This window comes from Echiichthys vipera, assembly GCF_963691815.1.
Source record: "Echiichthys vipera genome assembly, chromosome: 1".
Classification (NCBI taxonomy): Eukaryota; Metazoa; Chordata; class Actinopteri; order Perciformes; family Trachinidae; genus Echiichthys; species Echiichthys vipera.
Window position 1 is genome coordinate 3265511 of NC_139826.1, and position 16785 is coordinate 3282295.

At 44.0% G+C, this 16785-nt stretch overlaps 1 protein-coding gene across 3 annotated transcripts in view; it reads left to right on the plus strand.

Moving 5' to 3' along the window:
- cemip (cell migration inducing hyaluronidase 1) overlaps positions 1-16785 on the plus strand; it is a 255839-nt gene that overhangs the window by 84582 nt on the left and 154472 nt on the right. The window contains exon 1 of one of the 3 annotated variants that reach the window (XM_083918246.1): positions 7336-7382. The exons of the other annotated variants lie outside the window; for them this stretch is intronic. The gene's annotated coding sequence lies outside the window, so the exon portion shown is untranslated. Of the gene's footprint in view, positions 1-7335; positions 7383-16785 lie in introns of those variants that run through there. 3 annotated transcript variants of the gene reach the window in all.

A 16785-nucleotide genomic window follows, 5' to 3' on the forward strand; every position in this document is an offset into this window, starting at 1 on the left:
CTCCCTTTTGCTGGATGTTCAGCAGGACTCCATGAGGCTGTGATTGGCTAACTGTCAGTCTCATTAACAATTAGAGGGTAGCCATGTAAGAAGTCTCAGAATGACCAGGAGCCGTATTAACAATACACGTTAAAGTGGAATTCTGGCGTAAAATCATCCCAGGATTCTTTTCGTGTAACAACTATCAACGAAGACAGTCGCTAAAAGTAATTAATGAAATTTAATGCGGCTAACAGTGATTAGCTCAGGGCAGCACAGTGAAGGCATTAAAATGTCTTTTTTAACCACTAATACTGCTCAAAATAACACCAAACATCTGGTTTACGTACGGTTGGCCTTCACCGTCCCGCCCCGAGCTAATTAGTGTTAGCTGCATTCGGCTGTTAGCGACTCACCAGGAATTCTCCGTTAATTGTTGTTAGACGAAAAAAAAAAGAGTTGTCTTGATTGGTTATTTGATGAGTGTATGAGGCCCTGGGATGATTTTACGCCATAATTTCATTTTAAGGGCGCACTCACACTGTCCTTCCGCACCGCGCCCCGGGCTTTAGGGTACTTGGCCCCCCTCCCTCTCCCCCGCTGGCCAGCCAGTTTGTACTCACACTGCCTGGGCCTTGCGCAAATGCTTCTTGCCTGTCCATACGTCATCACGCCGTAACACGCCACACGCCACACGCATTGATTGACGTCATCGCGATGCGTCGCTTTGTTTACAAATCTTTCCATAGACCTCTGAGTTTTTGTGCGTCTTGTCGACTGTTTGTCCGACTCCGCATCACACCAACGCGAACCTTTCGCCACCATTGTTGTTGTTGTTAAATGTTCGCTCATGGTCCGTCTTCTCTTTTTTTTTTCTATGTCCGAACAGGCGCACATAAAATGACGTGAGAGCCGCCTGAACCTCCTCCTCTGTTTAGCAATGGTTTCTCTACTTTTGCATATATGGCTTCTTTTACTCCTCTTTCAATGACGGTAATTCACAAAGCATGTAGCGCTAAAAAAGCTCATAAAATCTATATAAATGTAGGTGTCCTCTGTAGCACTCCTAAGTCACTCAGAGTAAATGAGGAAGGAGTTCATTGAAGGAGAATTCAGAGTTACCGGTTCCCGGTTCCGGCGCTGTGTAAAGCGGCAGCCAGCAACAGTTGCTCCCTCTCCTTTCCGCACCTTTTTGCTATTTTATCTTATTTTACTGTCTTTTTATTAAGTACTTTTTCCTGTAAGTCGTAGTGCTAACCTTAGCCAACCATGTTCGTGAACTTTCTTACGTGTTTTTTGTCCGTTTGTCTCATTCTTGGGACTATTTTTGCCGACCGCGTCTCCGTCTGGACGCAACAATGCGGCGGCTCCATTGTTTACACCCGTGAACAGCTGTTGTCGCTAACACCAACGGCGCTAATGCGGGAGAGGCCTGAAATCCCCAAAGAACTGAGGAGAAAGTACAGGGGATGTAAGGCTGGACGTAAACAACGGGAAAAGAAGAGGAGATATAAACCATCTCTCCCTTCCATCACCATGGGGAACGTGAGGTCGCTGGCTAACAAGATGGACGAGCTGGCGGGCCTGGTGAAGACTCAGTGGATGTATCGTGTGAGCAGTGTGCTGTGTTTCACGGAGACGTGGCTCCACGAGGACATCCCGGACTCGAACGTAACTGTGGACGGCTTTCAGACTGTTCGGGCGGACAGGAGTCACCGTGAGAGTGGCAAGAGGAAAGGTGGGGGACTTGCTATTCTTATTAACAACAAGTGGTGTCATCCTGGACACGTTACTGTAAAGGAGCGTGTGTGTAGCCCGGACATTGAGCTGCTTGCCGTGAGTCTGCGGCCATATTATCTGCCGAGGGAGTTTTCACACGTGATCGTTCTGGTTGTTTACGTTCCTCCGACTGCAAACGCGGCGCGCGCGAGTGACGTCATCCACACCGTCGTCGCGGGACTTCAGACACGGCACCCAGACGCATTCATTGCAATATCTGGGGACTTCAACCACATCACTCTGGCTGCAACACTGCCCACTTTCAAGCAGTTTGTGGACTGTCCCACCAGGGAAAACAAGACACTGGACCTGCTGTATGCTAATGTTAAGGGGGCTTACAGCTCCACTGCCCTTCCTCCTCTTGGAAGATCAGATCACAACCTCATCCATCTGCAGCCCCTGTATAAGCCCCAAGTCCAGCGGCTTCCTGTGACCACCAGGACTGTGAGGAGATGGTCACAGGAGACTGACGAAGCTTTACAGGGTTGCTTTGAACTCACAGACTGGGATTTGCTCTGTAATTCACATGGGGAGGACCTTGATGATCTCACGGACTGCATAACAGGGTACATCAATTTCTGTGTGGACAGCGTTGTTCCTACAGAGACTGTACTCTGTTTCCCAAATAACAAGCCGTAGGTCACCAGAGACATCAAGGTCCTGCTGAATGCGAAGAAGAGGGCCTTCAGAGAGGGGGACAGAGAGCAGATGAGGCAGGTCCAGAGGGAGCTGAAGGAGAGGATCCAACAGGGCAAAGACACCTACAGGAGGAAGCTGGAGCACAAACTCCAGCAGAACAACTTAAAGGACGTGTGGAGCGGCATGAGGAGCATCACTGGCTACAAACCATCTGGTAGCCAGACGGTAGGAGGTGGTACTGAACGTGCCAATGAGCTAAATCTGTTCTTCAACAGATTTGATGAAAGGGCTCTGGACCACCCCCCCACGGCTCCTCTACAACCACCCACCTCCAAACCTCCAACCCTGCTGACACCTCCCCCTCAATTCCTTCCTGATTTTGCCCTACCTGTCCCCTCCCCCCCGCCATCACCTCTCTCCACCCCCACCAACACACACAGCAGACAGACCTTCACTGCAGAGCAGGTGAGGAAGGAGCTGTGCAGACTCCGCCCAGGCAAGGCAGCGGGTCCCGACGGTGTCAGCCCGAGGGTCCTCAAAACTTGTGCAATCCAGCTGTGTGGAGTCCTGCAGCACATCTACAACCTCAGCCTGAGTCTCGAGAAGGTCCCTGTGCTGTGGAAGACATCCTGCCTGGTACCATTACCAAAGAAGGTGCGTCCCAGCACCTCAGAAGACTACAGACCGGTGGCGCTGACGTCGCACCTGATGAAGTCCCTGGAGAGGCTGGTTCTTTCACTTCTTCGGCCCCTGGTCAGCTCATCACTGGACCCTCTACAGTTTGCCTACCAGCCGAGACTAGGAGTGGAGGATGCTATCATCTTCCTGCTCAACCGTGCCTGCGCCCACCTGGACAGAGCGGGGACCACAGTGAGAATCTTGTTCATGGACTTCTCAAGTGCGTTCAACACCATCCGGCCTGCTCTGCTGGGACGGAAGCTGACGGCGATGCAGGTGGACCCTCCCCTGGTTTCCTGGATTACGGATTACTTGACGGGTCGACCACAGTATGTCAGACTGCAGGACGGAGTGTCTGACACCGTGGTCTGCAGCACTGGAGCTCCACAGGGTACTGTTCTTTCCCCATTTCTGTTCACCCTGTACACCTCAGACTTTCAGTTCCTCTCTGAGTCCTGCCACCTGCAGAAGTTTGCCGACGATTCTGCAATTGTTGGCTGTGTCAGTGAGGGGAAGGAGGAGGAGTACAGGGGCGTTGTGGACTCCTTTGTCGACTGGTGTGCAGCTAATCACCTGATTCTAAACGCCACCAAGACAAAGGAGCTAGTGGTGGATTTCCGCAGGAGTAAATCTGCCCCCACACCCATCTCCATCAACGGACTGACTGTGGATGTTGTCCAGGATTACAAATATCTTGGAGTACACCTGGACAACAAACTGGACTTTTCGAAGAACACTGAGGCTGTATACAAGAAGGGCCAGAGTCGTCTCTATTTCCTGAGGAGGCTCCGGTCATTCAATGTTTGTAACACCATGCTGAGGATGTTCTACCAGTCAGTGGTAGCCAGTGCCATCTTCTTTGCTGTTGTGTGCTGGGGCAGCAGACTGAGGGCAGCAGACGCAAAGAGAATCAGTAAGATCATCAGGAAGGCTGGCTCCGTCCTGGGGGTCACACTGGACTCTTTGGTGGCGGTGTCTGAGAGGAGGATGCTGTCTAAACTGCACAGCATCCTGGACAACAACACTCACCCTCTCCACCAGCTGCTGACCTCCAGCAAAAGCACATTCAGCCATAGACTCATTCTCCCCCGGTGTAATACTGAACGCCGGAGGAAGTCTTTTCTTCCGGCGGCCATCAAACTTTATAATTCATCTCCCCCCAGTCAGGTAAGGAACAGTGGAGACACTGTATCCTAAAAATGTCACTTTGTCACTATTTTACCATCACTGCATCACTTTATTCAGTTGTACTTTATTCAGTTGTACTTTATTCAGTTGTACTGTCACTTACTTCAGTAAGTAATGCTGCTATTCGACACTGTCACTTTATATCACCACTACATCACTTTATTTATTTATTAATGGTTTACTGTAACTATCTGCTGATACACTTACTGTGCTTTAAGACATGCTGCTACATTTCACTGTGGTTTACTGTAACTTACTTAAGTACGAAATGCTGCTACACTCCACTGTGCCACACTGTCACTTAGTTCTGTACGACATGCTGCTACATTTTTAACATTTTTAACACTTATAACTTATCGCTCCTTCTCACTTATTTAGTTTGTACTTATTTTATTTCAATCTGCTGCTAAACTGCACGCTGCGTATTGTTGTATATTGTATATACCTACGCTTAACCACGACGTCTGTTGCACTCTGTCACACTTGGTTCATTGCTTGATTTATCTGACGTTAGCTTTATTTTGATGTGATTTATGTTTATGCTTATTGTTACTCTCATCCTTTTCCGCCTTTGTATGAAACTGTTGCACAATAATTTCCCTCGGGATAAATAAAGCTTCTTGAATCTTGAATCTTGAAAAAATAACTGCAGAAGACACGGAAGAAGAGCGATGAAGCTATACATTTTCACTCTCAGATATTCTGATAACCAGTATCATTAAAGGTTTCTAAAATGTTGAGGCAATTATGTGACTTGGAGTCCTCTTGACTACTTCAGACTTTTCATAGATTTAGTAGCTGCTTTCAGCACTAAAACTCCTAAATCAGCAGGTTAGGAGCTCCTTTTAGCCTCAAAATGTTTTGGGAACACAGGCCCTGGAGTAAGGTCTACTCCAGGGCCTGTGGTCCAGACTAGATTTCTGTGAATTGCCTCATAACAGTTGACAGTTTGATGGGCTGTGCCATCGGCTGGCTGCCTCAATAATAGGTTCAATAATAGGGATAGTTACAGGAGGTCGAGGCCCCGTTAAGTGTTTTTCTGGGGGGCACACATTTTAATACTGAGATATTGCTTTCTTGAAACTCTGTTCTGCTTAAAAGAGAGTTTTCTAATTGTTAAAGCTCCCCTAGTGAAGCTCATAGTGCAGGTTGGCTCTGTTTAATGACATCCAGCAGGGCTCTGTTGTTGTTAACAACCGACTGAAGCTCATAAGATTAAAGCCCGGCATCCTCCTGTGGTAAAGTCTAGTGAACGTCATCTTATTTGAGACATTGCACACTAATACACCATCTCCTCTGAGGACTAAATGCGATTAAATTATTACGCTTCCAAAGATCGCTCCCTACACGGGCATCAAAGCCAGAGTCTTAGAAGACACTGGACAAAAAAGGCAGTCATGTTCAGAACATGAAAGATGTTATGGAACAGAGGTGGCGTTAACTGAATATTAACCATTATTGACAGATCTTTTTTAACAATGAGAACAGATCAGAACACTGAGGGAGATCTACTGTGACTTAAAGTCATTAGAGCCTGTTGGTTATTAGTACTGACAATATTATCTTCACTTCAGCAGTCGCCCCTGCTCCCCTCAGTGCGTGTGTGGAGAGGCTACAGGCTACTGAACATGTGTGCGGACTGTTTTCGGAGCGGCTGCTGCAGCAGTGGCTACACCAGGCCTGAGAGCAACACAGTGGTGATGCATGCAAGTGCCACAGAGTTCTGCTGTACAAATACAAAACAGGCCAGTCTTCCATTTATTTTTTACAGTTTAACACAGAGGACAGTAATGATCGTGTGAATTTTAATTCAATTCAATTTTATTTACAGTGCCAAATCATAACAAAAGTTATCTCAGGACACTTTACAGAGTAGGTGACGACCACACTCTGACATATTTATGATTTTCATAAACCCAACAATATACCCCTGTTGAGCACACATTGGCGTTAAAAACCTTCCCTTTAACAGACAGGAACGTGGGACAGACCCAACTCTGTGGAGGACGGCCATCTGTTGGGGAGGAAGCAAAGGAGAGAGAAAGAGAGAAAAGATAAACAGATGGACAGAGAGAGACAAAGACAGACACAACGACAGATGGACAGAGAGAGACAAAGACAGACAAAGACAAAGACAGATGGACAGAGAGAGACAAAGACAGACACAAAGACAACGACAGATGGACAGAGAGAGACAAAGACAGACCCAAAGACAAAGACAGATGGACAGAGAGAGACAAAGACAGACACAAAGACATACAGATGGACAGAGAGAGACAAAGACAGACACAAAGACAATGACAGATGGACAGAGAGAGACAAAGACAGACACAGAGACATACAGATGGACAGAGAGACAAAGACAGACACAAAGACAGACAGATGGCCAGAGAGAGACAAAGACAGACACAAAGACAACGACAGATGGACAGAGAGAGACAAAGACATAATCAAAGACAGACAGATGGACAGAGAGAGACAAAGACAGAATCAAAGACAGACACAAAGACAGACAGATGGACAGAGAGAGACAAAGACAGAATCAAAGACAGATACAAAGACAGACAGATGGACAGAGAGAGACAAAGACAGACAGAGTCACACTTCCAGAGATGCAAGCAACCACTAAAGTAACAGTAACTATAATAATATACAGGTATATAGTAATGTTAATATGAGTGTGTCATTCATCTTCACAAAAATTAAATCCTTTTGTAACTTGAGTACTTTTGTGTTACCAAAGATGAAAACCGCTGTGTGATTGCTTATACGTGTTGGTTACATTGTCCAGAGGACGCCCTTATGTCTACCAATGAATGCACTGACTTTACCGTCATTGTCTATTCTACGGCCCCAAATCTGTAACTGTGCAGACCCGAATGAATGACAGACACAATATCCTCTTTACAGCTCCTTATTAAAAAGATATTTTGCTGATTTAAATCCAGCTGTCGTTGCAGTTTGGGCAGTCAGATGAACGCTGTGTGTCTCTCTTTGTGGCCTCACAGGGCTCCTAGCAGGTCGGAGCAGCTGAGGTCCACAGAAAGTGTGCTTCGGCCTTCATGTACTTCCATGTACATGAAAGTAGGCTAAAAGAAAACCTCAATGGTAACTGACAGGTATGTATAACCTTTTGGCTGCTAACAATCTGACACAAGCTGGGCAGAGGCATAGTGTCTGATCTGGTTCTTGCAGGGAAATACTAGGCACATAATAGTTTAAAAGTAAGGGATTACTTATTTGAAAATGTTCCAAATTAATGGCTTACTTGAATTGTCCAATTAACATGTTGCTTTACAATTAAAAGTAATGTTTGTACTCTTTGTAACGTGTTACGCCAAACACTGATTGTGACAAAATTTCAAAATGATAGATGAGAAAGTCTAACGCAACCTTGACAGAACAAGAAGTTTTGCCGTGTGCAGAACAAGGCAGGTGGTTATAAAAACAACAAGAAAGGTAGTCATATACACAACTGAGGAAAATGCAAATTTCTGTCCTTGTCCTGTCAAGAAGCACTGATGTCCCTGTAGCTTTTGTAGCAGCTAGACTGAGTATGTCATTCATTATGGATCTGTGATGTGTCGAGGCAGCCACAGTACAGGTTTAAAGATCAACAAAGCTGTCAAGCAGAGGACATTCAGCCTGATTAATTAACATTCCATCTCCTGCTTGTGACAGCCCAGCTCAACACATCAACCATTTCATAGCTCACCTCCACATATTGGACTTCCTAATATAGTGTGGTTTGACATAGTTGACTTTTTAAGTTCAATTCAAGTCAATTTTATTTATAGATCCAATTCATAACAAAAGTAATCTCAGGGCACTTTACAGAGTAGGTAAAGACCACACTCTATGACTTATTTATGATTTACATAGACCCAACAATTCCCCCGTAGAGTACGGTGGCAACGAAAACCTTCCCTATTACAGGCAGAAACGGACAGACAGACCCAGCTCTGTGGAGGATGGACATCTGTCTTGACCGGTTGGGGAGGAAGAAAAGGAGAGAGAAAGAGAGAAAAGACAGACAGATGGACAGGGAGAGACAAAGACAGACACAAAGACAGATGGATGGACAGAGAGAGACAAAGACAGACACAAAGACAGACAGATGGACAGAGAGACAAACAGACACACTTCCAGAGATGCAAGCAACCAAAGAGTAACAGTAACTATAATAATATCTATAGTAATGTGAATATGACTTACATGTTATGGCAGTTAATAAAACAGAATAGTAGAAACACACAGAATATGAAAATGATAATAGTTATGGTGGTAAATATGATCAATGATGAGTAGTGATAATAAAAGCTGTGACACAACGAGATATATTACTTGGCTACAAATTTTATAATTTATAAACTAATGATAGTATATATGACTAAAAGTAACAATAGTAGCAGGAAGCGTCATGCAAGACCATGGCAGCAGGCACCACCACGATCAGCAGAGACCTGAGAGACGACAAAGCACAAACAACTCCGGGGAAGAAGTTGAGTTAGTAACATGCATTAATGAGACAGGAATGATACAGACGGAGAGGAGAGAAGCTCAGAGGATCAGGAAAAGTATTATCCCCCAGCAGACTAGGCCTATAGCAGCATCATAAGCAAAACAAAATCCACTTAGTGAGTAAAGGAGTGTGCACGTGTTTCTTTTGAAACGTGACACATTAAAACCCTCCATGATGTTTCCTCTTTAGTCGCACTTTTCGTCAAAAACAGTATTTTTTTATGTGCATGCAGCCCGTGTGAGGAGTGAATTTAATAGGAAGTCGGCTTCTTAAATGTTTTGTTGGTTTAGGCCCACAAGGATCAGCAGTTATATCCTCTCCTCCTTCCACACTCCTCCTTCTCCTAAATCACAACACAGCACAGTTCTGGAGTGTGACGCAATTGGCTGTTAGAAGGAAATGATTCAGGTCTTAAGGAGGAGCATGTTAAGCGTGACTTCTGCCTCTGCTGGTTAATTCAAAATTTCAGTCAAGTTTCAAGCTGCATTTAATTAGCCTGCTGGGTGAATGTGGCCTGCTGGGTGGAGGGTGGAAGCATACTGAGGCACTACATTACACATGGCATGACTGCTGGGCTGAAAAAAATGTGTTTATGTGTGAAAGTAAAAAAAAAGGGGCCTGTTTTCACGGACTGCCGGGATTTGGTGGCCAGAGAAGTCTCAGCCTTTTTCAAGCAGCACATGACAATCTCTGTATCTTTATCTTCCTCCTCTTCTTCCCCTCTCCTGAGAAAGAGAAAATATACTGTATATATATATATATACTTTATATTCCTCTTTTCAAATATGACAAAGAAATTGCTTCACCAAAAGGTACAGGCTGGCTCGCTGTAGGCCGTATCCATCTCTCTTACAGATAATGCACACACACACACACACACACACACACACACACACACACACACACACACACTCACACGCACACACTCACACACAAGGCCAGCCAAGATTTTATCTTTCTTTTTTTTTTCTTTTTCTTTTTCGCGCGCCTTATGGCCCCTTTCACATCGTGCATTTAAATGGCAGTACCAAGACTGGAGAGCTGTAGGCAGAGGGGAGGTTGACCTGGCATCAGTACACATGAAAGCATGGCAGGATAATGGCACCCTCTCCATCTTACTGTAATAAGACATTTAGTAATCTGAGCCTGTCAGTGGCAAACTGTTCTGTTCTGTGGACATACATTGATGGTGCACAACTGTGGGGTGTGATTACATTGCAACATTGCAAGTGCTCTCACTCAATACAGGACCACTTTCAAACATTGTTGTTCCCATTGGTCACTCTGGCACAAAAACATGGGAAAATAGTGTTCAGGTTGAGAAATACCAAAGTTCTCATCAGTCCAGGTTTATTAATAATACCTGACAAAGTGACAAGATGTGCTCAATTATTTTTTTCTGTCTCATTAATACAAAAGATATTTGATGTGTTTCCACTGATCAATGCAGTGTAGTTAAGAAAAAAATGTGATGTCTGCACAAAAATGGCTGTACCATTCTAAAAATTAAAATAGTCTACATGTACTGTGCATAATACATTATATACATACCACGTGTCTGGTATCTGTGTAAACTAGGGGTGCAATGGATAAAAAAAACCTCACGGTTGGGCTCGTTTCTTGGATCAGAGTCACAGATCGGATCATTTTTCGGATCATCATGAAAAAAAAAGACAAGAAAGATAAACATAAGTTTGATACGCGGTTGTTCATTTTCACTCTGTCATTGAAACACAGGGCCATGCTTGATGTGTTTCCACTGTCATATGGCTTTCTTGTGCCACAGTGCCTATACACCGTCACGGTTTTATCCACTAACCTCTTCCTTCATCATTTTTCTTGACAGGTAAGCCAAAATGCTCCCATTCAGGGGATTTAATTCAAACTCCTCCGTTTCACCACTTGCCATGACCACGCTGCTCTTAACAAGTGTGTGGACTGAACATGGGCAGATCTTTTTTTTCATAAATCAATCCGCGGATCACGTGTGTGCCGAACAGAAGATATTGATCCGAACGGATCACGGATCAATGATGTTCTGTTGCACCACTACTGTAAACCTTTGCATTTTCACATCTGACCAAGAGGAGTTTGTAAAGAGGGACTAACTGATGGGTCTAGGAGAGCTCAAGGAGTTCCATTTCAATGCACTACAGCACACATGATTGAAGTGAATAGATAAAGAAATATTCTCTTGAGGCTACACCCCATCCCCTTCTCTCTGATAGAAACTAGAGCTAATAATAAGTACTGATTGGTTTTCCAGTGTCACCTTACTGTGTGACAGACACACAGACAGACAGACAGACAGACAAAGAGTTGGGAAACATCCGTGGTGTATTGTGTCAGGATTAAAATGGGCATGCAGCTCCGGCAGATTCCAAGGGTTGCTAGGTCACTGAAATGGGAGATTGTAATTCCAGTGGTCAGGAGACATGGTGGCAGAGGGCAGGGCAGGAGATACAACAGCCTCTGTCAGTCCTGAGTCCACCCTGTCATCACTGCACAGCTGTCATTCTTCTCTACTTTCAACACTTGTCTTTTCTTGTTGCACCAACAGTAGATAAAATCTGTCTATTATTAATGTGCCACAAGTAGCTGATACTATAATACTGCTTTAGTTTACACTGTAGAGGACTGGCTGTCAATGTTTATATAATGTAAAGATATTTAGTCTATATGTGTCTAGGCTTTCTGAAGATCAATCTGGGTGAAAGAAAGCATCTAGAATCGATTTCCGTACCTGACATCATGCTGTGATGGCTAATTTTGTAACTGGTGTTCAGACTTGTCAGTCCGTTTGAGGGCAGTACTAGAGCCCTGTGCAGTAAGAACATTTTTTAACCTTTGGTCCCTTTATTTGGAGACTATAGTGTAGCTGGAGTTTGAGAGGAAATGGGGAGAGAGTGAGAGAGAGTGAGAGAGAGTGAGAGAGAGAGAGAGAGAGAGAGAGAGAGAGAGAGAGAGAGAGAGAGGGCGACATGCAGCAAAGGCCCAAAGGTTAGAGTTGAAGCCGGGCCACTGCGGTGAGGACTTCTGTTCCTCTGTATCCCTGCCCTTCCCTACTTTCTACACCAGTTGCTCGGACCACAACTATCTTTGAGCTCTCATTTTGATCAAAACTACATACCTGTAAAGTTACCTCACTGATCTTGTTGCACGTTTGTCACATTATCATGATGACAAAATCTCAAGTGGATATATATTCTTTATCTTGCTTTTTGTCAACGTCAAAGAGAAAACATCAAATCGATCCAGTATGTAAAAACTAAACTAAAACATATCAATGAGCTATGCTTTAACATGTTTCTTCATTACCATGAACACACACACTGGAGTTTGTTTGGACTCAATTCCACATACTCTGTGAATATGCCTATTCCTTCACGAATGCAAACACAGCCAGCCATTTGTGAAAACTTACCAAACCCATATCAAGGCTTGATATAATGGCAGTCTTTAAAGCCAGGATTTGTTGTTGTGTCTTCAAAGTGAGGCTGAGCCCAGATGCAGCATGTTGATGTTGGAGAACGTGCTTGGGGACTCCCGTCCTAGTTAACACTCAGTGGTTGTATATCTGTAGGACTGCCTGATTTGGCACAGCAGGTCTCTGTCTTTGAACCCATGAGACTGTCAACTTTGCGACCGTCTCTCACTCTGCCTCCTCTCTTCCTCGCAGCATGGCTGCTGCGCCTCACCGGGAGGAAACTCCTAATTGGAAGAAGTAATTAAAATGAGTGTCTTATATATTTATTTCGCACATCAGTTGCTGGCTGTGCTCTGTCACCCAGTGTGTGAACCTGTCTGAGGCAGCAGGCACTGGAGCCATTTCCCAGTCGGAGAGGTTCTATAAACATACATAGATACACCATGTCATGAGAAAACACTTTTTTCTGATTGGTTGGCAGGTGTCCATTAAAATGGCATACATGACAATGAAATGCTCCGGTCAACAGTAACATCCCTCTTTACTACCTGAGTGATCAAAGTATATTAAAGGGAGTCATAACAATGATTATTACTGTATATTAAGACACGGCAGTATAATGAGTAGCACTGAGTATTTGTTAAACTTTTAGTGGGCAGCTTATAAGTCTTACTGTATGTTTGATCAAGAATAAGGATCAAATAGCTGCTTGTGGTCCTGTTTTTCAAAAATTTGTTTGTGTTGTGAAACGAGAGAAGGTTCTGGTTCTGGTTCTGGAACTATTTTCTCACACTATAACAACAAAACTGTGCCATAGTAGCATGCATCTTAAAGTTAATGGGTTTAAAGGAACAGTTGGTCCCAAAATCAATATCAAGTGTGAGGTCCATTTAATGAATAGTTCTTGAGATATGCGAAGGAGAGTCATACATGCATACATACTGTACACAGACAGACAGATGGAGAATCCTTACTTGAGAGTTAGATGATGCTGCTACAACACCACCTATTGGCCAAATGGCACCAAATGTTTCATGGCCACTCAGAAATCATGTCTAAACATGTTCACCAAACATGGTTGCAATAACACAAAGTGTTCAGGAAATATGACATGTTTTGTGAGATAAGCCCTGTCTATGTACAGCATTTAAGAAAACTTTGAGGGCCAGCTTTAGAAAAATTGTATGGAACAAAAAATCTGAAAATGGCACTTTTTCTTGCTTGATCCAGAGCTGTTCTGTACCAAATTTGGTGATAATTGCTCAAAATTTTTGTTTTCTTTTTGTTTCTGAAAGTTACAGTTAAAAAATGTAAAAATCATCATAATGGCGCTGCCATCTGGCATGGCATATCCTTAGGTAGCCAGCAATACACACCCAAGTCTATTATTGTTGTTTATTATTGTATTATTATTATTATAAGTCTGTATATTGGATGAACTGTTTCCGAGATAGGCAACACACACACGCACACACACGCACACACACGCACACACACACACACACACACACACACACACACACACACACACACACACACACACACACACACACACACACATACACACACACATACACGCACACACACACACACACACACACACACACACACACACACACATACACACACACACACACACACACACACACACACACACACACACATACACAGATAGACAGATTCCTTGCTGTATGGAAGGACAAAGCTCTACGTTGTGTGATGTCACTGAGCACTTCCTCTGTCTGGTTTTAGGTGTGCTCATCAGTGCAGGCAGCTTTGCTGTGTGGTCTCTCACTGCTCCATGGTTTTACTGTGACTCCCTGACTGAGTGTGATTATGTCTATTTGTTGTCTTTGATGAGGGCTGGACTGTGATGGGCCATAATGACTAAAATACCTTTCATTTATCTAACTTCAGTGCAGACAGCACAGATAGAAATGAAACATATGAAGTAGGATGTAGATCCGCACCAATTTTAGCCACATTAATATATTTTGTTTTATCTCCAGTTGAATACTTCACTACTTGAACACAATGTGCCTCACATACCGCTCTTTTGATTCCCTGTATTGTCTTTGATCTCTTTGCATTCTTCTCTTTCCCTACTCTGTATCCTGACAGCAACACTGACACAGTAAAGTGAATGTACCTTTAAACAGCCAAGAGACCCCCCCCCCCCACCACCACCACCAATATCAAATAAGTTTCATCATTTGCTGTGTGTGTTTCAATTTCATCACACTTACATTTCCATCTCTGGGCTGTGCAGGGATCACACAGTGACTGCAGGGCTCAGGATCACACCCCATGCTGTTGGTGATGCTACCGTCAGCTTTAATGAGGTCATTTCTCCCTTTCCTCCTCTTTAATGCAACTCTTGAGAGATTTCATCATTTCATGGCAGTGACAGAGGGATTAAGGAGAGACAGAAAACTAAAACAAGAGCATGTTGGCATGTCATTCAGTCTTAGATTACCTTGCTGCCTCCGATCCTCCATTCGGAGCCAGCAGGTGTCAAAATGTACCTCCCTGTTGCATTCCATACACAAACCATAATACTTATTTCCATGAGACATACACTGACAAGTAGTTCCAATTCAAAGTGTTAATACAACGGTCACATGATCACCGCAATAATGTGTTTCAGACTGATAGGATCTGGATATGATAAATAATAATATAATAAATTATATGTGTATATATATATATATATATATATATATATATATATATATATATATATATATATATATATAAGGACCACCCGACAGTCACTTTGTCAATTTCCTCATCCAAGGCTTTACTTTTGGTTACCACCCAGGCATCGAGCTCATCCCAGAATCAACTTTCACCTGCCATAATTTGTAGTAGTAGTAACTGAACCCGACACAGTGGACAGACTTCTGGTCAATGAAGTTAGCGATGGCTTCATGATGGGCCCATTCTCCAGTCCCCCCTTTACCATCAACCTCATCGGCACCATTGGCATTGATACCAGGAAGTACTCCGGTAAAAAGAGATTCATCATTGATCTCTCATCTCCCCATGGCACGGCTACACCCGGCATTAACAGTCTCATCCCAAGTTCAGATTTTTGCCTTGCATTACATCACCATCTCCAATGCCATCAGCCTCATCCGTTTCGCTGGCAGCGCCTCCTGCTTGGCTAAAGCTGACATTTCCAGCGCTTTCAAGGTCTTGCTTATCCATCCTGACTTCTGGCGGTTCTTTGGAATTTCCTGGAAAGATTCCCTTCTATTTTGCGTTCCTTCTTCTACAATGACCACTTAACTCAGCCTGAAGACATCAAGTTCTACACCGAAGCAGCTCTGTCCACCAGCTTTGAGTGTTACCATGGTGGTAGATGGTTTGGTTTCTCTCTCTCTCCTCTCTCCGGGGCGGCTGTGGCTCAGAGATAGATCGGTGGTTCGATCCCCAGCTCCTCTGGTCTCCATGTTGAAGTGTCATTGGGCAAGACACTGAACCCTGAATTGCTCCCTGTGCTGCCCATTGGTGTGTGAATGTGGTGCGAATGGTTAGATTAGATTAGATGGTATGTAGATGTCCACTACTACCACTCTCCATTGCTGTTGCCCTTCGTTGCTGTTGCCCTTCTTTGGGGGGCATGAGTGGTAAATAAGTCATCCTCGTCCATTAGGACAACCAAACCATCCTCAACATCATAAACAAAGGCTGCTCCCAATCACTCAGCATTACGAAGTCCATTTGCAGACTCACCCAAACCTCAGCTCAACACCAGTTCGTTATCTGCCCTGCCCACATTCCAGTCTATATACTCCATCACTGACTCCCTTTCCCATCTCTCATTTCTGAAATTGAAATCCTTGGCAGCAGACACGGATCCCCATCCAACACTGATCACTCGTTTTTTAGCCACCATTTTTAACTGAACCCCAGCTTCTCCACCTGGTCACTGCATCTCAACAAGCGATCAACAACAATCTCATCCCCAAAATCCTTTCATCTTACTATTGGATATACAGTATGTAGAATGTATATATAGAATGGTTCAATGTGAAATATTTCCACACCACGCGCAACTTACCCCTTCCTTCTCCTGACATCGTCTCACAGACCGGCTTCATCACTGACATCCACTCAATTTTCTAAGTATAAAGTCCCCCATCCAAGTATACCTTAGCACAGCGCCATAAACTACACTAAACAATCCCCTTTATCAATGCCCCCGGGTTCCTAGACGTCCATCCATACCTCGACCCAGTTCGCCCCTATTTATCCCCGACGATGGACTCTCTTCTTCATCCCTCCCCTCGACCCTTATCATCTCTCCTTGAAGATAATGAGACCTCAGTCACATCAGAAAGAACGATGACATACCAACAACATACTATCAGATTATATTTACTTTTTGCAACCATTATGTTTGTGATCATTTAACCTCCAACTTGCGTTGTAACATGTACAATACGTTCCACAGAGGTGGACTTCTGCCACTCTCCAAGTTTGACTTTGTTTAAGACAGCGCGTCCCAACTGTACATCGTTCATAATTCAGATTCAGCTGTGTTCCTACTGACAGCCTGTTCTGCATT